The sequence below is a fragment of the Moschus berezovskii genome, chromosome 28 (assembly GCF_049115385.1).
Source record: "Moschus berezovskii isolate FMDL1 chromosome 28, NW_MosBer_1.0, whole genome shotgun sequence".
Taxonomy (NCBI): domain Eukaryota; kingdom Metazoa; phylum Chordata; class Mammalia; order Artiodactyla; family Moschidae; genus Moschus; species Moschus berezovskii.
Window position 1 is genome coordinate 22,290,611 of NC_142487.1, and position 21,866 is coordinate 22,312,476.

The following is a 21,866-nucleotide window of genomic DNA, read 5'->3' on the forward strand; positions in this document are numbered from 1 at the left end:
ACCCGGGGTTTGATCCCATGTCTCTTGGATTGGCACGTTAAATCTTACAAGGAGCCACCAGGGAAGGATAATTTTTAAGTTGGTTGGAAGATTTGTGTTTATAAACTTTTCAGCCCTTTCCAACTTACTTTAAATTTTCCTATAAACTTCAAAGTCCTAGGATTATCTCTTGCATCTTCCATTATTGATAAAAGGTTTTTTTCCCTTAAAATTTATTACTATCCTGAGAAAAATACAATACACAAATAGTAAACAGGACTGAGGACTCTATTTTGGGTGGAGTTTCTCTCATATCCTTGTAAGTTTTAGATTCTTTGACACGTGTAATAAGTCCAGGAAAAAAAATCTTGAAAATCACTCTATATTCTTTCTTGGTTGCCATGTTTTAAGGGAGTGGCAGTTGCTCAGAGATGATAAACAGGCTGAATGTGTTATTTTCATTTGGTTGCATATTGTGCTACAGTTCATGATGAGCTGGAACCAGCAGGAAGTTCTTCATGTAGAGTCATAGTACACGTGGATCTGGATTGCTTTTACGCACAAGTAGAAATGATCTCCAATCCAGAACTAAAGGATAAACCTTTAGGTAATTCTGGACTTTGATACTATTTACATTGTATGATATGATTTGTTATTATGTTTTTTCTAATTTATTAATCATATTAATGTTGGAAGCAGTTCTGTGATGCTTTACAGACAGTAATCTTTTACTGGATGTAAACTTTATGAGCCTCATTTACTAAATGGCAAATGTGACAGAAGTAGTATAATTAACCAAATAAACAGAAAGACCACAATAAACTTTTAGTCTTTTTCTCAGTGTTTGAAATTTTACAGCCATCTTATCTCAAGAACAACCTTTTAAAAATTTTTTAATAGACATTTTCAACTATTCTCCCACTTTTGAAATTAACTATTGTGTAACAAAATAGTTGGGTTTGTGTGACAAAATAATTGGATTTTGTGTGACAAAATAATTGGATTTTCCAAAATACTAAGGCATGCATAGTACAAGCTTTTCATGAAAACGTAAGTATGTTTTAAAAGGCAAAGAAATTTTACATTGGGGAGTTACTGAGTATTGTGTTGGCTTATTTTAATATTTTATTTTTACATTAGAAAAGTAAATTTCTAAAATTTTATGCATGTAGTAAGGATTTGTCTTTGAGTAAAAGAATAAACGGCAGTTTTGGTCACTTGCTACTACCCCCTGGTGTCTACTTTGGTTTTGATAAAGCCCAGTTCAGCTCAGCCTAGTTTACTAAGGAACAGAGGATGATTGATTTTTGGCTTGCCAAGGTCTAGGGTCTTTAAAATTTCCTAAAGATGTCAAAAAGTTAGGATTAGGGAACATGAATTTTCTTCATTAGGCATTTCTAATTAGGAGCATTGTAAGAAGATGTTGTGTAAGTAATGATTAGTAAAGAGGGATTGTATAATTAAGATGCCAGCTTCCCTGTTGGCTCAGTGGTAAAGAATCCACTGCCTGCCAATGTGGGAGAAGTGGGTTTGATCCCTGGGTCAGGAAGATCCCTGGAGAAGGAAATGGCTACCACTCCCAATATTCTTGCCTGGGAGATCCCATGGACAGGAATCTGGCAGGCTATAGTCCTCAGGGTCCTAAAAGAGGAGGACAGGACTTAATGACTAAACAACAGCAACAATATTTGCTAATACAAATGAAAGACTGTGTTGTTTCCTCCTAGAAACCGTCAGCATAATATCTGTTATTTCCTGGTAATCATTCATTACTGCATTTTATTTGTTGAGTCGATAAGTTGTATCCAACTCTTGTGACCTCATGGACGGTAACCTGCCAGGCTCCTCTGTCCATGGGATTCAACAGGCAAGAAGACTGGAGTGAGCTGCCTTCTTCAAGAGATCTTCCCAATCCAGGGATTGAGCGCCAGTCTCCTGCATTGCAGGTGGATTCTTTACTGCTGAGCCACCATTAGCAAATATATGACTGCTTAACTTGGGCTGGTGACACAATGGTGAGTCCATATAATCCTGCCTTAAAAGACTGATTTTTTTAGTTAAGGAAGTGACTAATCTGATTTTTTTATATAGTTTTCTGATGAATCATAATTTATTACTTTTGACCCTGTAATTCTGTTTTGGGGCATCATCTGACATATCAAAAATATGTGAAATGTTTCTTTGCCTGTTCATAATATGAGAATTTTAGAAAAAAAAGCAAATAGTTTTAGCAATTATAAGTCACTGGTAGATTAGAATTTTTAAGCAGTGTGTAGATGATCATAATTTAATCTTTTTGATAAGGAGGGGGCTTATCATGCCACTTCACTGTCTAATCTTTTCTGTAGGTTACTGTGAAGAAAAGTTAAGTCATTAGAACATTTACTAGGGAGATTACTAATAACTGCTGTAGGTTGGCGCTTGTAACAGAACATGGCTTTATATTAATTGGGAAGTTATTCAGAAGACAAGTTAGATTTTCTAGTAGTGACCAGTAGTTAATTGTACTCAGTTACTTACATCTGCCTTACTTTTGGTAAAACATGGCCTAGAGTTATATATAAAGTTATATACAGTTAATTCAGTATAATTTGGTTTTTTATTGTTTGAGAAAAATCATGGAAGGACTTTATCTTTTTGCTGAAGACTTCATATAATTGTTAATTTGTGGTGAAAGTGTTAGTTGCTCAGTCATATCTGACTCTTTGCAACTGCATGGACTAGAGCCCGCCAGGCTTCTCTTTCCATGGAATTCTCCAGGCAAGAATACTGGAGTGGGTAGCCATTATTTTCTCCAGATCATCTTCCCAACCCAGGGTTCGAACCCAGGTCTCCCACAATGCATTCAGATTCTATGCTATCTGAGCCACCAGGGAAGCCCCTGATTTGTTAAGTTGTACTTCATAGAACTTTGATGGATGGAGGTTATATTTTTTAACTGAGATAGAGCTTTTTATTCTTATCAAAACATTATATTATAACTTTCAATTATAATATGGAATAAGTAAATTGTAATTTTCAATTCTCCATTTTCTCATAAAATATTTGTTTTTTTTAGGGGTTCAGCAGAAATATTTGGTGGTTACCTGCAACTATGAAGCTCGGAAACTTGGAGTTAAGAAACTTATGAGTGTCAGAGATGCAAAAGAAAAGTGTCCACAGCTAGTATTAGTTAATGGAGAAGACCTGACTCGTTACAGAGAGATGTCATACAAGGTTACAGGTACAGATTATGGGCAATATACTTTCAGCATTAAATTTTATATAGAATGCCTGTTAACTACATGATCATTTAGTAAGTGTAAAGTGCATAAGTCAGTTTTCTTATTTGGGGGCTTTCTCATTTTAAAAAACAATTATATGAGAATGACTTGGTATGTCATGAGTAAATGGTGAAAGAAACGTATAGTTGGAAGGAATTGAACTCTGTCATGGGTGATGTTTATATAATTATGAGAAAATGTAAAAAAAATTTTAAAGTGAGAAAATGGAAGAAGATAAACCAAAGAAAACCAGATACTTAAATTTAAATGCAAGCTTGAATGAACTATGAAGAAATATGCTGTAATGTACTAATGGTAGTTGAGAGAGACTTCTGTAATGTTTGATTAACATAATTAAAAAACAATTTGTTAGGAACTGTTAGCAAAGATGATGAGTATATTAGTTTTTTTTTTTTTTAGATTTTATTATGTATTAGATATTTCAGTGTGGATAAACTCCCCCTTACTAAAGTTTGGATTTGAATCTTTCCCTTCTCCAGAGGATCTTCCCAACCCAGGGATCAAATCCAGGTCTCCCGCATTGCAGGCAGATTCTTTACCAGCTGAACCTTCCTCTGTATAGGGCTTCCGGGATGGCTCAGATGCTAAAGAATCTGCCTGCAATGCAGGAGACTCAGGCTCGATTCCTGGGTCGGTAAGATCCCCTAGAGAAGGAAACGGCTACCCACCACAGTATTCTTGCCCGGGAATTCCCATGGACAGAGGAACCTGGCCGGCTACACTCCATGCGGTCACGACTGAGCGAGTAACGCACACGCTTTCCTGTGTAAGAGCCGACAGTGTACTGATGGGCTTAAACCGACAATAGGCAACAGGAAGGTGGTGACAGTCACCGAATCCTAGTTGAGTTGAATTATTGGTACAATAAATATAATGAGAAGGAAAGAATCTAGTATTTCCTGAACCCTTACTTAGTGACAAGCTCAGCGCTTGGCCAACTTTAAAGTGCATATGAATCACTCAAGGCATCTTTTTATTTTTTCAAGTCGTTTCTGATGTGTTTCAAGATTATTTTATTTAGTCATTTATTTAGCTGCACTGGGGTCTGTGGGATCCTTAGTTCCCCCACCGGGGATTGAACTGGCACCCCCTGCAGTGGAAGCCAGGAGTCCTAACCACTGGACCGCCAGGCAAGCTCCAGCCAGGGCATTCTCTTAACAAGCGTGTTCAGATTCAGCAGGTCTGGGGCAGGACCTGAGATTTTGCATTTTTACCAGATTCTCAGTGACTGCTGCCTTCTGTTTCCCAGACCACAGTGTGTGCAGCAAAAGCCTAGATCCTTCTATTTAATACTTACAATAAATTTGAGAGATAGATATTATTATTATTATCTTTTAAAGCAAACATTGAAGGAGAGATTTAAAAATTAATAAATGAGGAAATCTGAAATTGATTTATAACAAAGTTCCTATTCTTTCCAGCACTCTAATGATACCCAATAAGAGTAACAAATACTTTATTTTTTTTAAAATTTGCATCTCAAAAATACCTGGTCGCCTGTGATATTTGTCTAAATTTCAGATCTTCAGGTCCTACCTCGGTCTATCAAACTGAAATTTCTAGATGATGTGCCTAGGATAATGTGTTTTAAACTGGTACCTCGCTGATTCTCATGATCAGGAAAGTTTAGGAAACAATGATTATCTAGGTGACACTGTAGTTTTGCAACTTAAGTGAGGAACTCTGGTAATCTATGTTTATTTCTGAGCTTAAGCAGAATCGTACCCGCTCAGGATCTTTATTGCATTTCAACTTCACTGAGAAGGGCTGCCGGGACACACAGAGTGAAACTTGTCGGTTTCATGATGTAAGGGATAGGTTTAAACCTGTATCTTATAACAGGGTGCTAAAGTAGAGTATCTAATTATGTCACTCTTAATTGTAAGGTGAAAGCAACAACAGCCACAAAGTTTTCTTTGCCTCTTTATCAGGTGAATGATCTTTGCCACCAATCCAATTACAGAGGATCAGTATTTTAAAATAAAAGCTCACTGGAATAATATTTCCCATATCCAAAAGACATGGCTAACTTTTTTAGTAGAAACTCTCAGTGTGATCAGAATAAGGTTGATTATTTATCTATGCTTTGGAAAGTTGACTTTGCACCAAGGAGATGACCCATAAATATTTCACTATAGTTCTGAACAGGAAATGAAGGGCCAAAGTAGACTTTTTAAAGTAAACATTGAGTTGCTTCTTTTAGATCACTGGTAGTTTTTCTAGCTTAAAAAGAAAAGAAAACACATTCAATGTATGTAATTCAAAGGCACTGTAGGATCTTGGTATAGTTAATGTACTTACGAAATATAATTTATTAGCTTGATACATTCTCTTACTAATGGAACCTAATAATTTGATAACTGGAAGACCTTAGATTTTTCTTACATATTTCTATATTTTCAAGAAAATCTAGTTATATATGACCAACTTTCAAATGAAATATTACATTTTCTTTTTAAAATTAACAAGATATTTCAAATATGTCAGAAGACTTGTATACTGAAATCTTCCTATGACACAATTCACTAAGCCTAGAATTTGTTTCAGGGAAGTACAACCAATATAAATATTAGTCATTTGGAGACATTCCACTTAGATTTGAAACCTAGATTGTGCCAGTTACATAACTTTTCTGAGCCTTCATTTCCTCATCTGTGAAACATAGACATTTCCTTGCTGAGTTATGTATTAGACTAGAGGTAGATGAAGAGGCAAGCATTTGGTAGGTGATTAATGAATGGTAATAATAAAACAAGGCATCATTGCTAAACCACCAAAAGAACTTTTTTAAAGAGATAGGGGCTTCCCTGATGGCTCAGTGGTGAAGAATCTGCCTGCCAGTGCAGGGGACTGGAAGGAAAGTTATAACCAACCTAGACAGCATATTAAAAAGCAGAGACATTACTTTGCCAACAAAGGTCCATCTAGTCAAAGCTGTGGTTTTCCAGTGGTCCTGTATGGATGTGAGAGTTGGACTGTGAAGAAAGCTAAGTGCTGAAGAACTGATGCTTTTGAACTGTGGTGTTGGAGAAGAATCTTGAGAGTCCCTTGGACTGCAAGGAGATCTAACCAGTCCACCCTAAAGGAAATCAGTCCTGAATATTTGTTGGAAGGACTGATGATGAAGCTAAAACTTCAAAAGTTTGGCCATCTGACTAGAAGAACTGACTCATTGGAAAAGAACCTGATGCTGGGAAAAATTGAAGGCAGGAGGAGAAGGGGACGACAGAGGCTGAGATGGTTGGATGGCATCACCAACTCAATGGACATGAGTTTGAGCAAGCTCTGGAAGTCGGTGGTGGACAGGGAAGCCTGGTGTGCTGCAGTCCATGGGGTCGCAAAGAGTCGGACATGACTGAGCGCCTGAACTGAACTGAACTGACTGGGAGGATCCCACACGCCACGGGGCAGCTAGACCTGTGCTCCACAACTACTGAGCCTGTACGCTGGAGCCCAGGGGCCGCAACTATTGAGCGTGTGTGCTGCAGCTAAGGAAGCCCACACGCCCTAGGGCCCGTGCTCGGCAATGAGAAGCTCGTGCACCGTGCCTGGCGAGCAGAGCCCACAATTAGAGAGCAGCTCTCCTCAACTGAAGAATATAGCCTGTGCAGCAACGAAGACATGGCACACACAAGAGAAAATAAAATTATTTTGTAAAACGTGATAGCAATATGTCTGGCAAAGTGCCTGCATATGTATTTCCTCCATTGGAATATATACATGATGTCTGTGTGTGCTTGCTAAGTCACTTCCATCCAACTCTTTGTGACCGACTCTTTGTGACCCCATGGACTGTCGCCCACCAGGCTCCTCTAATTCTCCAGGCAAGAATACTGGAGTGGGTTGCCATTTCCTTCTCCAGGGGATCTCCCCAACCCCTGGATCTTATGTATATCTGTGTATCTGATGTCTTCTGCATTGGCTGCTGCTGCTGCTAAGTCACTTCAGTCGTGTCTGACTCTGTGCGACCCCATAGACGGCAGCAGCAGTCCAGCAATCCCCGTCCCTGGGATTCTCCAGGCAAGAACACTGGAGTGGGTTGCCATTTCCTTCTCCAATGCATGAAAGTGAAAAGTGAAAGTGAAGTCTCTCAGCCGTGTCCAACTCTTAGCGACCCCGTGGACTGCAGCCCACCAGGCTCCTCCGTCCATGGGATTTTCCAGGCAAGAGTACTGGAGTGGGCTGCCATTGCCTTCTCCGATGGGTTGTTTTTACCACTAGCGCCACCTGGTAATCCCCACATGATGTCTACATTTTACTTATTCAAATTCAACTCTATGTGCTTGACAAATAAAGGAAAAAAATGAAAAGGGGGGGAACCTCCAATTTAAAATTGTCTTGGCAGTTCCAGCCCAATATTTCACTCGATGAGCATGAATATTCTTGTGTACGTTGTAAAATGAAAATGTGAGTCTTTATTGGTCTTGCTTCCAACGGGCCTCTCAAAGCATGACCGTTTCACTGCCCAAAGTATAACTCTAGGAACTTGACATATACCTTTCAGTACAAAATATTCCTAAAGTGCAGGCGTAAAGTACAGCCAACGCCTGCACTTTATCTGCTGTTCAACTGAAGAAACAATTCTCCATTTCAAAGCTGGAGGGACTCTATCGAAACTGTTGAGAAATACTGTGTCTGTCTTTGAAGTAACAACTTCCTGAGGCGTTTTCCAGTGTAATGTTTAAAAAACCTTTTATTTTGAAATAACTTTGGACTTACAGAAGTTGCAAAAAGTTGAAATAATACTTCAGAAAGATCGTCTCTGTTCTTCACCCAGTTTCTCTGTGTTAACAGCTTTCATTTCCACAGCCTGATTATCAAAAGCAGGAGATGCACATGGGTATAAGGCTCTTCGCTAAATGACAAAGCTTATTCAAATTTCACCAGATTTTCTCCATTGTCCTTGTTCTGTCCCAGAACCTCATCCGGGCTCCTACCTTTCATTTATTTGTTCCATTTTCTTGCTCTCCCCCAAACTAGCATGATTCCTCATTTCTCTTATCTTTTATGACTTTGAGCTCTGACTCCATGAAAGTAAAGTAAATCAATCAAGTCATTTTGAAAAATGTCTTAAGTAGGTACTGATGTCTTAGCTAATTCTGTGTAAATCCCAAAACAGGATATTTTATACAGAGGATTATTTATCAATTTGTCATTACACAAGCACATGTTCAGTTCAGTTCAGTTCAATCGCTCAGTCGTGTCCGACTCCTTGCGACCTCATGAATCACAGCACGCCAGGCCTCCCTGTCCATCAACTCCCGGAGTTCACTCAAACTCATGTCCACAGAGTCGGTGATGCCATCCAGCCATCTCATTCTCCGTCGTCCCCATCTCCTCCCGCGCCCAACCTTTCCCAGCATCAGAGTCTTTTACAGTGAGTCAACTCGTCGCATGAGGTGGCCAAAGTATTGCAGTTTCAGCTTTAGCATCAGTCCTTCCAATGAACACTCAGGATTGATCTCCTTTAGAATGGACTGGTTGGATCTCCTTGCAGTACAAGGGACTCTCAAGAGTCTTCTCCAGCACCAGAGTTCAAAAGCATCAGTTCTTCGGCGATCAGCTTTCTTCACAGTCCAACTCTCATATCCATACATGACCACTGGAAAAACCATAGCCTTGACTAGATGGACCTTGGTTGGCAAAGTAATGTCTCTGCTTTTTAATATCTTATCTAGGTTAGTCATAACTTTCCTTCCAAGGAGTAAGCGTCTTTTAATTTCATGGCTGCAATCAGCATCTGCAGTGATTTTGGAGCCCAAAAAAGTAAAGTCTTTTTCCACCATTTTTCCATCTATTTCCCATGAAGTGATGGGACCAGATGCCATGATCTTTGTTTTCTGAATGTTGAGCTTCAAGCCAACTTGTTCACTCTCCTCTTTCACTTTCATCAAGAGGCCTTTGAGTTCCTCTTCACTTTCTGCCATAAGGGTAGTGTCATCTGCATATCTGAGGTTATTGATATTTCTCCCAGCAATCTTGATTCCAGCTTGTGCTTCTTCCAGCCCAGCGTTCCTCATGATGTACTCTGCATATAAGTTAAATAAGCAAGGTGACAATATACAGCCTTGACGTACTCCTTTTCCTATTTGGAACCAGTCTGTTGTTCCATGTCCAGTTCTGACTGTTGCTTCCTGACCTGCATACAGGTTTCTCAAGAGGCAGGTCAGGTGGTCTGGTATTCCCATTTCTTTCAGAATGTTCCACAGTTTGTTGTGATCCACACAGTCATAGGCTTTGGCATAGTCAATGAAGCAGAAATAGATGTTTTTCTGGAACTCTCTTGCTTTCTCCATGATCCAGCGGATGTTGGCAATTTGATCTCTGGTGCCTCTGCCTTTTCTAAAATCTGCTTGTACATCTGGGAGTTCACGGTTCACATATTGCTGAAGCCTGGCTTGGAGAATTTTGAGCATGACTTTACTAGCGGGTGAGATGAGTGCAATTGTCCGGTAGTTTGAGCATTCTTTGGCATTGCCTTTCTTTGGGATTGGAATGAAGACTGACCTTTTCCAGTCCTGTGGCCACTGCTGAGTTTTCCAAATTTGCTGGCATATTGAGTGCAGCACTTTCACAGCATCATCTTTCAATATTTGAAATAGCTCAACTGGGATTCCATCACCTCCACTAGCTTTGTTCGTAGTGATGCTTTCTAAGGCCCACTTGACTTCACATTCCAAGATGTCTGGCTCTAGGTCAGTGATCACGTTATCGTGACTATCTTGGTCTTGAAGATCTTTTTTGTACAGTTCTGTGTATTCTTGCCACCTCTCCTTAATATGCATGTAATAGATGCTATTTACTGGAACGAATATAACTACCCAAGTGATAATGAAAGTAACAACCTGTGCTTGCTTTTGGATAGTGACTATTTTAGAGTTGGAATCCTATCAGATACTGGTGGAAGAATTTGTTGATGGCTCTACATTTCTGACACCTCAAATGGATTGGAGATTCAGCAATTCTGACTTTGGGTACTCATTACCCTTGTTTTCTCAATAATCTTTCTGGCTTTACTCAAAAGAAAAATGAGGTAAAATATATAGTCAAGTAAGAATCATCTCATACAGAAACTTTTCTAAGCAGTGATCATTTTAACAGCAGTAATTAACTGTTTGGTGCCAGTCTATGCAAAAATATCCTTCAATTATAAATATTAAGTGGGCATGAACTAGAAAGATCACTTCTTTTAGGGAATTTAAAATATGGTAACAGAAATGGAAAATAATAGTTGAGACCTTGGAGGTTTAAAAAATTTGTAAAGAGAATTCAAAGGATAGTAGTCATCAATCTATATATGTATATGTTAACTAATAAAAAGAGAAATTTTTAGTTGCATTTTTGAATATTATTAGCAACATCGACTGAGCGACTGAACTGAACTGAGCAACATATAAGATTTTTTCCCTCAACTTTAGTGAGGTAGGTATGTATGCATGCTAAGTCACTTGGTTGTGTCTGACTCTTTGTGACCCCACGGACTGTAACCCACCAGGCTCCTCTGCCCATAGGATTCTCCAAGTGAGAATACCCGAGTGTGTTGCCACGCCCTCCTCCAGGCGATCTTCCCCATCCAGAGATCAAACCCATGTCTCTCACATCTTCTGCATTGGTAGGCAGTTTCTTTACCACTAGTGTCACCTGGGCAGAGAAGGCAATGGCAAGCCACTCCAGTACTCTTGCCTAGAAAATCCCATGGATGGAGGAGCCTGGTAGGCTGCAGTCCATGGGGTCGCTACAAGTCAGACGTGACTGAGCAACTTCACTTTCACTTTTCACTTTCACTTTTCACTTTCACTTTTCACTTTCACACATTGGAGAAGGAAATGGCAACCCACTCCAGTGTTCTTGCCTGGAGAATCCCAGGGACGGGGGAGCCTGGTGGTCTGCTGTCTATGGGGTCGCAAAGAGTCGGACACGACTGAAGTGACTTAGCAGCAGCAGCAGCAGCAGTGTCACCTGGGAAGCCCTTGCTGCTGCTGCTGCTCTTAGTGAGGTATAATTGCAAATAAAAATTGTATATGTTTAGGTTGTAAAATGTGATAATTTAATAAATATACATATTTAAAATGATTACCACATTCAAGTTAATTAACCCATCTATTGTCTCACATAGTTATGTGTGTGTGTATGGTGAGTCTGGAGGACTTCCTGTTTTCAGTTTTTTGTTTTTTTATTTATATTATTAAGATTTGAAAAAAAAATTGCTTTTTTTAGAGTCTGTTTGTGATTACATATTTTTTTAAACTTTTTATTTTGGAATAAATTTATGTTTACAGAAAAGTTGCAAAGATAATCAACAGATTTCTCACATAACCCTCGCCAGTTTCTGCTGTTGTTAGCGTGTTACATTACCACTGTAATTTGGTTAAAACTAAGCAATGGCACCCTACTCCAGTACTCTTGCCTGGAAAATCCCATGGACAGAGAAGCCTGATAGGCTGCAGTCTATGGGGTCGTGAAGAGTCGGACACGAATGAGTGACTTCACTTTCACTTTTCACTTTCATGCATTGGAGAAGGAAGTGGCAACTCACTCCAGTGTTCTTGCCTGGAGAATCCCAGGGACGGGGGAGCCTGGTGGGCTGCCGTCTATGGGGTCGCACAGAGTCGGACACGACTGAAGTGACTTAGCAGCAGCAGCAGCAAGAAACCAGCATGGATCCTTTTCTATAAATTTGAGACTTTATTTAGATTTCCCCAGTTTTCCCATTAATATTCTCTTTCTGTTCTGGAATACAATTCAGGGAGCCACATGGCATTTAGCTGCCATGGTTTTTTAGTCTCTTCCAACCTGTGACACTTCTTTTACCTTGTCTTTTCTGATCTTGTCACTTTTGATAGAAACTCGTTAACCGTTTTGTAAAACAAGCCTCGGTTTGGGTTTGTCTGAGGTTTTCTTGCTATTACGCTGAGATGACCCATTTTGGGACAAGAATTCCACAGAAGTGATGCTGTGCCTTTCTGAAGGCATCCTCTCAGGATGTGTAATATCCACATGATCGTTCGGTTAAGGTAACAACTGCCAGGCTTCTCCACTGGAAGGTTAGTGTTGTCCCCTCCCTTTCCATCTTCTGTTCTTTGGAAGCAAGTCACTTGTGTAGTCCCCCTGCAAGAGTGGGGAGATTAAACTCCATCTCCTGTAGGGGTGGGTGGTTATCGCTATATATTATTTGGAATTCTTCTACAAGGAAGGTTTGTCTATACAGGACTTTCAATATCTAATATTACTAAATTTTCTAATTGATGATGAAATAATACTATATTAATAATACAGTATTATAGTGTATATAATACAGTATATAGTAATATAGTATATATAATAAGTGTGAAATTATTGCACACTTGTTTTGGGTAGATACCTATATAATAGATCCCTACCCTAATATATCTTAGTAGGAGAGAGAGATTAAAAATAAGTAAGCAAGGTTTCCCTGGTGGCTCAGTGGTTAAATAATCCAACGCAGGGGACACGGGCTCAATCCCTGGTCCGGGAAGATCCCATGTGCCACGGAGCAACTAAGCCAGCACGCCACGTCCGGAGCCTACGTACTCCAGAGCCCGAGATCTGCAGCAGGAGACGCTACCCAACTGCAGACTGCAACTGGAGGGTAGCCCCAACTAGAGAAAAGCCTGAGCAACGACGAAGACCCAGCTGAGCCAGAAACAACTAAAACTTTTAAAAATCTATCGAAAATAAGGAAGCAGCCCCTGCCGTTCTCCTCAGTCCACTGCCGCCTCCTGTCTTCAGCATGCCTGGTCCTACCCCCAGGGGCACTAACGGGGGCGCCTCAGGGCATTCTCTCACAAAGCAGGGGCCGCCTGGGCAGCTGGATCCACAGACCAGCAGACAAAAAATGTCAGCTGCGGAGTGAGGGGCACAGGCCTCACTACTTCAGGAGGCACTTGGGCTGTGGCGATTCTGCACAGAAGACTCACCAGGGCTGGAAGTTAACCCTGTTCCAGTACTGGTGACAAGTCTGTATTTACATTGCATGTGTGGGACAAGTACACACATTCATAGTTTTGGCTACATCCATCTGTCTGTCATCTTAAGAAAAAAGGGGGAAACCCAACATATCTTGAACTAAAAGCATAGTGATTTTCTGTTCATGAAATTTTCTGTAAGCTTACTGTTTTACAAGGAACTTAATGAGAATTGATTTTGAAGGAATCAATTTTTTCTCGGACTAACTAAACTTTTTAATTCATTAAAATACAAGCAAACAGCAAACAAAAACATTATTGACGTGTTATGAATGATACTCAGTATGTCCTGAGAGAATGGGGTATTTCTGAGGGAGCAACCTAAGAGAGTGCATTCCGGAATGGTCAAAGGTGTTGACATTTGACTTCCATGAAAATCCTTTCCAACGATAGAGTGGTCTGGGGACAGGAAATTGTCTGTGACGTTTCATGTCACGTGCCAACTTGACTGGGCCACAGGGTGCCCAGGGATTTGGTTAAATACTATTCTGAGTATGTCTGGGCTTCCCTCATAGCTCAGTCAGTAAAGAATCCACCTGCAATGCAGGAGACCCTGGTTCAACTCCTGGGTCGGGAAGAATTGCTGGAGATGTGATAGGCTACTCTCTCCAGTATTCTTGGGCTTCCCTGGTGGCTTAGCTGGTAAAGAATCCACCTGCAATGCAGAAGACCTGGGTTCAATCCCTGGGTTGGGAAGATCCCCTGGAGAAGGGAAAGGCTACCCACTCCAGTATTCTGGCCTGGAGAATTCCAGGGACTGTATAGTCCATGGGGTCACAAAGAGTCAGACAGACCTGAGCGACTTTCACTTTCACTTTTACTGAGTGTGTCTATGAGGATGTGTCTGGATGGGATTTACATTCCAGTGGAGAGACTGAATAATGCAGGCGTGAGTGGGTTTCATCCAGTCTGTGGACAGCCCGAACAGAAACTGAAGGCTGAATGGGGGAGAATCGACTCTCTCTGACTCACTGTGTTAGAGCTGGGACATCCATCTTCTCTTGGACTTGAAGGCTCTCCTGGATCTCCAGCTTGCCGACTGCAGTAAAATGTATCTCCTGGACAGAAAGAGGGGTGGAGTGGCCCACATACAAGGAGAAAAGGTAAACTACCATGAGAAGAAGTAGAAAGGAAAAATGATAAACTGCTCTGAAGCCCTGCCCCAGGGGAGTCTCGAGGACCATGGGGAGAATAGGGTTTGAACTTTATTCTAAAGGTTGTGGTAAGCCTTTGAAAGATTCTCAACAGGAAACTTAAACTGCATATTGCATTATTAAAAGATCATTCGGGGATGCACAGATGGTAAAGGGCAGATGCTCCGAGGCCCCTGCTGTAGGCTGATGTCTGTCTGTGGTCAGCACCCTGTTGATGTGAATGCAGAGAGCTGGAGGGGTTCCAGAACCAACAGGCCCCCTGTACCGCGGTGAGCTCTCAAGTGGGGATATATGTATACCGATGACTGATTCATGTTGACATATGGCAGAAACCAACACAATATTGTAATTATCCTTTCAATTAAAAATAAATAAATTGTGGGGACTTCCCTGGATGTCCAGTGGCTAAGACTCTGTGCTCCCAAGGCAGGAGCCCTGGGTTCGATCCCTGGCCAGGGAACTAGATCCCACATGCCACAACTAAGAGTTTGAATGCCCCAACGAAGATCCCACGGGCTGCAACTAAGACCCTACGAGGCCAAAAAATAAATAAAAATTTAATAGTAAATGTAAAAATAGAGAAAAAAGTTAAAGATAACATTCTTATAGAATTTTAGGAAGTTAGATTTGTCCTGGGGAAGGGTAGAATCAAACTCTAGAGGAAGGGCACAAAGATGTATGTACAATGATGTTCACTGCAGCAAAAAATCAGAAATAAGTGTCCATAAGTATGGAATTGGTAAAACAGAATATCCGTTAAAAAGAACACAGTATATTTTCATGCAAAGAAATAATGTTCAAGAAACACTAAGTGGAAAAAAAAAAAAAAAAACATGGTACAGAAGAGTCTCCATAGTACAATCCCACTAAGCTGAATTAGAAATGAGTATTAATTATGTCTGTGCTGTGCTGTGCTTGGTTGCTCAGTCGTGTCTGACTCTTTGCAACCCCATGGACTGTACCCCGCCAGGCTCCTCTGTTCGTGGGGAGTCTCCAGTCAAGAATACTGGAGTGGGTTGCTGTGCCCTCCTCCAGAGGATCTTCCCAACCCAGGGATCGAACTCAGGTCTCCTGCGTTGCAGGTGGATTCTTTACCAGCTGAGCTTCCAGGGAAGCCCTCACTTATGTCTGCTGCTGCTAAGTCACTTCAGTCGTGTCCGACTCTGTGCGACCCTATAGACAGAAGCCCTACATTAAATATTATAAGAGAAAGTCTGATGAAGTGTGTCAATATATGTTAACGGTGGTTAACTGTTGACAGTGGTTATGTCAGTGCAGTGGAGATTATGAGGGATTTTCACATTATACCTTATGCCTTTCTGTCTTACAACAATATCTCGAACAGTGGATGAGAAAAAAAACTTTAAAAAAAAATCAGAACAGTACGTTTAGGATTACTGGGTACTTTAATGAAACCTTTGAATCCACTCTATGAAATAAGCCCTATAAATATAAATATTATTTTCCTTTATAAAGAGTGCAGATTACACTCAAACCAGGGAAATGGAGAATATTATTTATTAAATCGAAATTATTAACATTTCACAAAATGACATTGAAAACACATTCACTTTATTCAATCAACATCCCAAACAAGATTACAAAGATTTTTTTATGTCACTTATTAAGGCAATGGTTTTGTGGTTTAGTAAAGAAAGAGATAAAGAAATTTATTTGTGAAATAAAACAAAAGCTTTCTTTTTAAGTTGTACTTTATGAAAAGACTACTAAAGCTTGATCATCTCTGAGCACCAGATTATGGATTATTATGGATGACTATCATTTTCTTCTTAACTGCTTTCTATATTTTTCAAATTGTCCATAAAAATCACAAATCACTTTTGCAATTAAAAAAATGTTTCATTGAAGTTGCTACTGCTAAGTTACTTCAGTCATGTCCGACTCTGTGCGACCCCATAGACAGCAGCCCACCAGGCTCCCCCGTCCCTGGGATTCTCCAGCCAAGAGTACTGGAGTGGGTTGCCATTTCCTTCTCCAATCATTGAAGTTCAGTTCAGTTCAGTTCAGTCGCTCAGTCGTGTCCGACTCTCCGCGACCCCATGAATCACAGCACACCAGGCCTCCCTATCCATCACCAACTCCCGGAGTACACTCAAACTCATATCCACAGAGTCGGTGATGCCATCCAGCCATCTCATTCTCCGTTGTCCCCTTCTCCTCCCGCCCCCAACCTTTCCCAGCATCAGAGTCTTTTCCAGTGAGTCAACTCGTCGCATGAGGTGGCCAAAGTATTGGAGTTTCAGCTTTAGCATCAGTCCCTCCAATGAACACCCAGGATTGATCTCCTTTAGAATGGACTGGTTGGATCTCCTTGCAGTATAAGGGACTCTCAAGAGTCTTCTCCAACACCACAGTTCAAAAGCATCGATTCTTCGGCGATCAGTTTTCTTCACAGTCCAACTCTCACATCCATACATGACCACGGGAAAAACCATTGCCTTGACTAGTCGGACCTTGGTTGGCAAAGTAATGTCTCTGCTTTTCAATATACTATCAAGGTTGGTCATAACTTTCCTTCCAAGGAGCAAGCGTCTTTTAATTTCATGGCTGCAATCAGCATCTGCAGTGATTTTGGAGCCCCAAAAAAATAAAGTCTGACACTGTTTCCACTGTTTTTCCATCTATTTCCCATGAAGTGATGGGACCAGATGCCATGATCTTTGTTTTCTGAATGTTGAGCTTCAAGCCAACCTTTTCACTCTCCTCTTCCACTTTCATCAAAAGGCCTTTGAGTTCCTCTTCACTTTCTGCCATAAGGGTAGTGTCATCTTCATATCTGAGGTTATTGATATTTCTGGAGTCAAGATCATTGAAGTTAGGAGTCTATAAATTTAACACAGTGTATCTGATCAATGTCAATCTGCTTGCACTCTCTCTACAGCATCAGGTAGTTTTCTGGTTCTCAATGACCAAGTTTGAAGACTTTATTTACAAACTGGGACCAAATGACTTGCAACATGATCACACTGGTCCCTACCTCTCTCTATCCAAAATGACGAGGGAACGTCGATTGAGCACACCCTGACAAGCAACTTTTAAAATGCCATTATTAAAATGACTAAGCAGGCCTTTCATCGAATTTCTGCACAACCACAAAGAAAGGTCAGAGCAAAGAGAAGCTGACTGTTAGAAAAACGCCAGCCTCTTACACCTTCTCTTAGCCACAATCACATGGTATGCAGCAAATATAACACTGAGAAAGCCTGAAACTGCAGCCTTGGTGTGCAATGTGATGCGCAAAAAGAGAGAAGACAGCTTTTTCATGACAACTGAAAAACTTATGCAAAGGGTGTGAGACCCTTGGATGAATGTTATTTAAACGCTGTCCAACAGGCACATTGCACAACTGCATACCACAATTCTAGTTTGCTTTCAACCATCTGAAGCCTTTCTGTGCTTTTTGGTTTTAGCTACTAAGCCCTGTAAATTATTTCTGACTCATTAGCCTTTCACCCTGGGGGCAACTCACAAGCTTCATAAAAGTGTGAACATTTTTCTTAAATCTCTTTTCTAGCCAACGCAGTCATTTGTTTTTTAGCCTCTGAACATAAATCTCCACAATGAAAATCAACTAAATAATACTTGCTTCCCTTTCTTATATCTTCCTTTCTCTAAAACTATCCTATTTATAATTAAAAGCACATAACCAAAGACCAGTTCTGCATTATTGGTTTACAGCTGGGGATCTTAAGATGAGGAAGGGGTTGGGAGCAGGATGATGTAAACACTACTAGGCCAGAGTTCCCTAAGCCTGGCCCAGCTGACGCTTGAGGCTGACCGTTCTTTATCGTAAAGGGCTCTCCTGCGTTTTGTAGGATATTCAACAATATCTCAGTCTCTACCTACTAGATGCCAGTAATGTAGAGTTGGAACTTCCCAGATGTGACCACCAAAACTTTCTCCAACATATTGCCAAATATTTTCTAGGGGACAAAATCATTGTCCCCAATTGAGAACCACTGACCTAGGTCAAAGACTGCAAAACCAAGGCCCTTGACTCTCGTCAAGTCAGATTGTTTCTTTGGCCCTATAGTCAACCTCTGCTTACCTAGTCTCCACCGGCATAAAACACAGACACTCATAAACTCCCTCACACTCTTCACGGCAAAGCCTTTGAATGTCGTCTCGAGTTCTTCCTCTGATTCATACGTGGCTGGTTTGGCTAGGAGGCAAGAAGCAGGCGCTGGTAGTTTTCCCAGGCTTCCCCGATGTGGACTTTCGTGCCTGTCACTCTTTTTTGGACTGTGCTGGACCTTCGTTGCTGCACCCGGACTTGCATGGGGGCTCCTCTCTAGTTGCTGTGCACAAGCTGCTCTGCGAGGTGGCGTCTCTTGCGGTGGAGCGCAGACTCCAGGCACGCGGGCTTGAGTAGTTGCGGCCTGCAGGTTCAGTAGCTGTGGTACACAGGCCTCGTTGCCCCGTGGCACGTGGAATCTTCCTGGACCAGGGATGGAACCTGTGTCCCCTGCATTGGAAGGAGGATTCTTAACCACTGGACCACCAGGGAAGTCCACGTGCTCGTCACTTTAATGTCTGTAAATTCATAATGTCTTGACTCCAGAAGCTCATGAATGACCCCAGTTTCTTTATCCACTTCTCACACTCTGCAAAACCCATGCTCCCCTGGAAATATTGTTTCAAACATAATTTTCTTTAATTAAATGTTTATTCTGCTGTGCAATTGTTTTTCTCATTTGGCACTTAAATACACAGTTATGCTGCTGCTGCTGCTAAGTCGCTTCAGTCATGTCCAACTCTATGCAACCCCATAGACGGCAGCCCACCAGACTCCCCCATCCCTGGGATTCTCCAAGCAAGAACACTGGAGTGGGTTGCCATTTCCTTCTCCAGTGCATGAGAGTGAAAAGTGAAAGTGAAGTCGCTCAGTCACGTTCAACTCCTAGCGACCCCATGGACTGCAGCCCACCAGGCTCCTCCACCCGTGGGATTTTCCAGGCAAGAGTACTGGAGTGGGTAGCCATTGCCTTCTCCAAAATACAAAGTTATGATTCATGCTCAAAATGTTTATTTCTGGAAATTATCTTAGAGACAATGAATTAAAACTGGGGGAAGGGATTTATTGATGAAAAAAAAAATCTTTCCCTAATTCATCCCACAACAAAGTAACACATATTAGCTTAAGTAAATCTTATTTTGGGTTTTTCTTTTTAATGAGGCAGATGATTCAAACTTCTCTTATTGACGATGAATTGATATGAAACAATTTCAATTTACTTAGTTGCAATTTCACTTCTCACTTTAAACAACTCTTTTTCTCAGTGATGTTCAGTACATAAAAGAACATTTGTTTATAAACAATGCAGCTCTAATACATAACAGGGCCTTGCTTATTCTTATTTAATGACATGCTTTTGCACATACATGAATAGCACTAAATATATCTACGCATGTAGTGAAAACAGCCATATAAAAGTAACTGGAGAATTTCCCTTTATATGAAATTCTAGAGAATGCAAAGTACAATGTTGACCAGCAGATGGCAAGTTGGGAAGGGATGGAAAAAAGAATACAAACTGGCCAAGGAAGCACCAAGAAAAATGGGCAGAGGAAAATGTTTCTTTGGTGGAAGAAACATTCTCATTGAATTCTTCTCTATGGAAAACTCTGGAAAGTGGATTTACCATTACTAGAAGCATAATCTTGAGTAAGCATCTTAGTCTCTGCTGGCCTGTTTCATCTTTGGTAAAATGAAAATGATGATACCCGCCCTCCAAGGTGTATTGAATTTTATGCTATTATGCTGTTAGGCTTGTGCCCGACACACAAGTGTTTTATAAGCATCGTTTTCTATGCCGCTTCCCTCCTTTGTTTCCAGCACTGGCTAAATAATCGAGGTCCAGTGTAACATGGAAATGAGGGCCCCCTTGCTCAAAAATTAAGAATTCCAAGACAGCAACAGCAGAACATTAAACCAAGTGACGGGCCCTTCTAAGAGTGGGGCTCTGTGTTATTACAAAGGTTGTACACTCACAAAGTGAGCCCAGCTCGCTCCCCTAGGCTTTTAAGGGTCCATTTGTCTTTTCTTCTACTAAATTAAAAGTCACTCTTCAATTTCACAATTGAGAGGGACATATATTCAACTAACCAAAGAGGGCTTGATTATGGGTGTTGTTTTTCAATGCTGATTCACATTTGGTCAAGCTGTTGAGTGTTAAGTGAGCCTAGGGCTCTTATAAAGGAACTATTTTAATCTGGCATAGTATTTCTCTGGTTTGCATCGTTCTCAACATGGAGAAATTAAAACAAAATACGTTAGATGCTCAGGCTTCCTAGGTGGCTCAGTGGTAAAGAACCTGCCTGCCAATGCAGGAAGACACAGAGGACACAAGTTCGATCCCTGGGTCGGGAAGATCCCTTAGAGAAGGAAATGGCAACCTCCTCCAGTATTCTTGCCTGGAAAATCCCACGGACAGAGGAGCCTGGCGGGCTACTGTTAATAGGGTTGCAAAATGGATGGACACGATTGAGCAACTGAGCACACATGTACCTTGGTTGCCGACAAGTAACTGGACCCTTGATGAGAGCCACAGAGGCACTAAGGGGCCAAAGAGCTGCTCAACTCAACAGCACCTCACGTAGACTTAGAAACGGCAATCGCAGAGAAAGCAGCACAGGTTTAAATCGGTACATTTGATCCTATCCTGGAGGCTTATAGGAAACTGGCCCAGATGTCTAAGAGTAAAACCCCAAAAAGGAAGACTGGGTCTTAATACTAAAACCACGGAGCCCCAGCTCTGCCTGTTATTCATTCCTTCCTCTTTGCAGATGCATCAGCATGTCCTTTAATGGGTTTCTCAAAGTTTTCACCTCCTATTTATAAGAGACTCCTGTAAAAAAAAATCAAAGTAATTGTGTGAATATACATATATATGTACCCACATACATAGAAATCTTCTCTACTGGAAGACGCACACAGGAACATGAGGCGTCTCAACAAAAAGCACAGAGAATGAACATTTGTTGAGCACCTTCTATTGTTCTGTGACCCAGGCATTTACATTCATCGGAATATTAAAGCATATGTTGCTGCTGCTGCTAAGTCACTTCAGTCGTGTCCGACTCTGTGTGACCCCATAGACAGAAGCCCACCAGGCTCCCCCGTCCCTGGGATTCTCCAGGCAAGAACACTGGAGTGGGTTGCCATTTCCTTCTCCAATGTGTGAAAGGGAAAAGTGAAAGTAAAGTCGCTCAGTCGTGTCCGACCCCTAGCGACCCCACGGACTGCAGCCTACCAGGCTCCTCCATCCATGGGATTTTCTAGGCAAGAGTACTGGAGTGGCTTGCCATTGCCTTCTCCGAAAGCATATGTTAGTTTTCATTTATTCGTTTAATCTCAATAAACTCAAGACTTATTAAATGGTGAAGAAACAGACTCAGAACAGTTATTTAACCTGCTCAATGTCACAGTTAGCAAGTTGGAG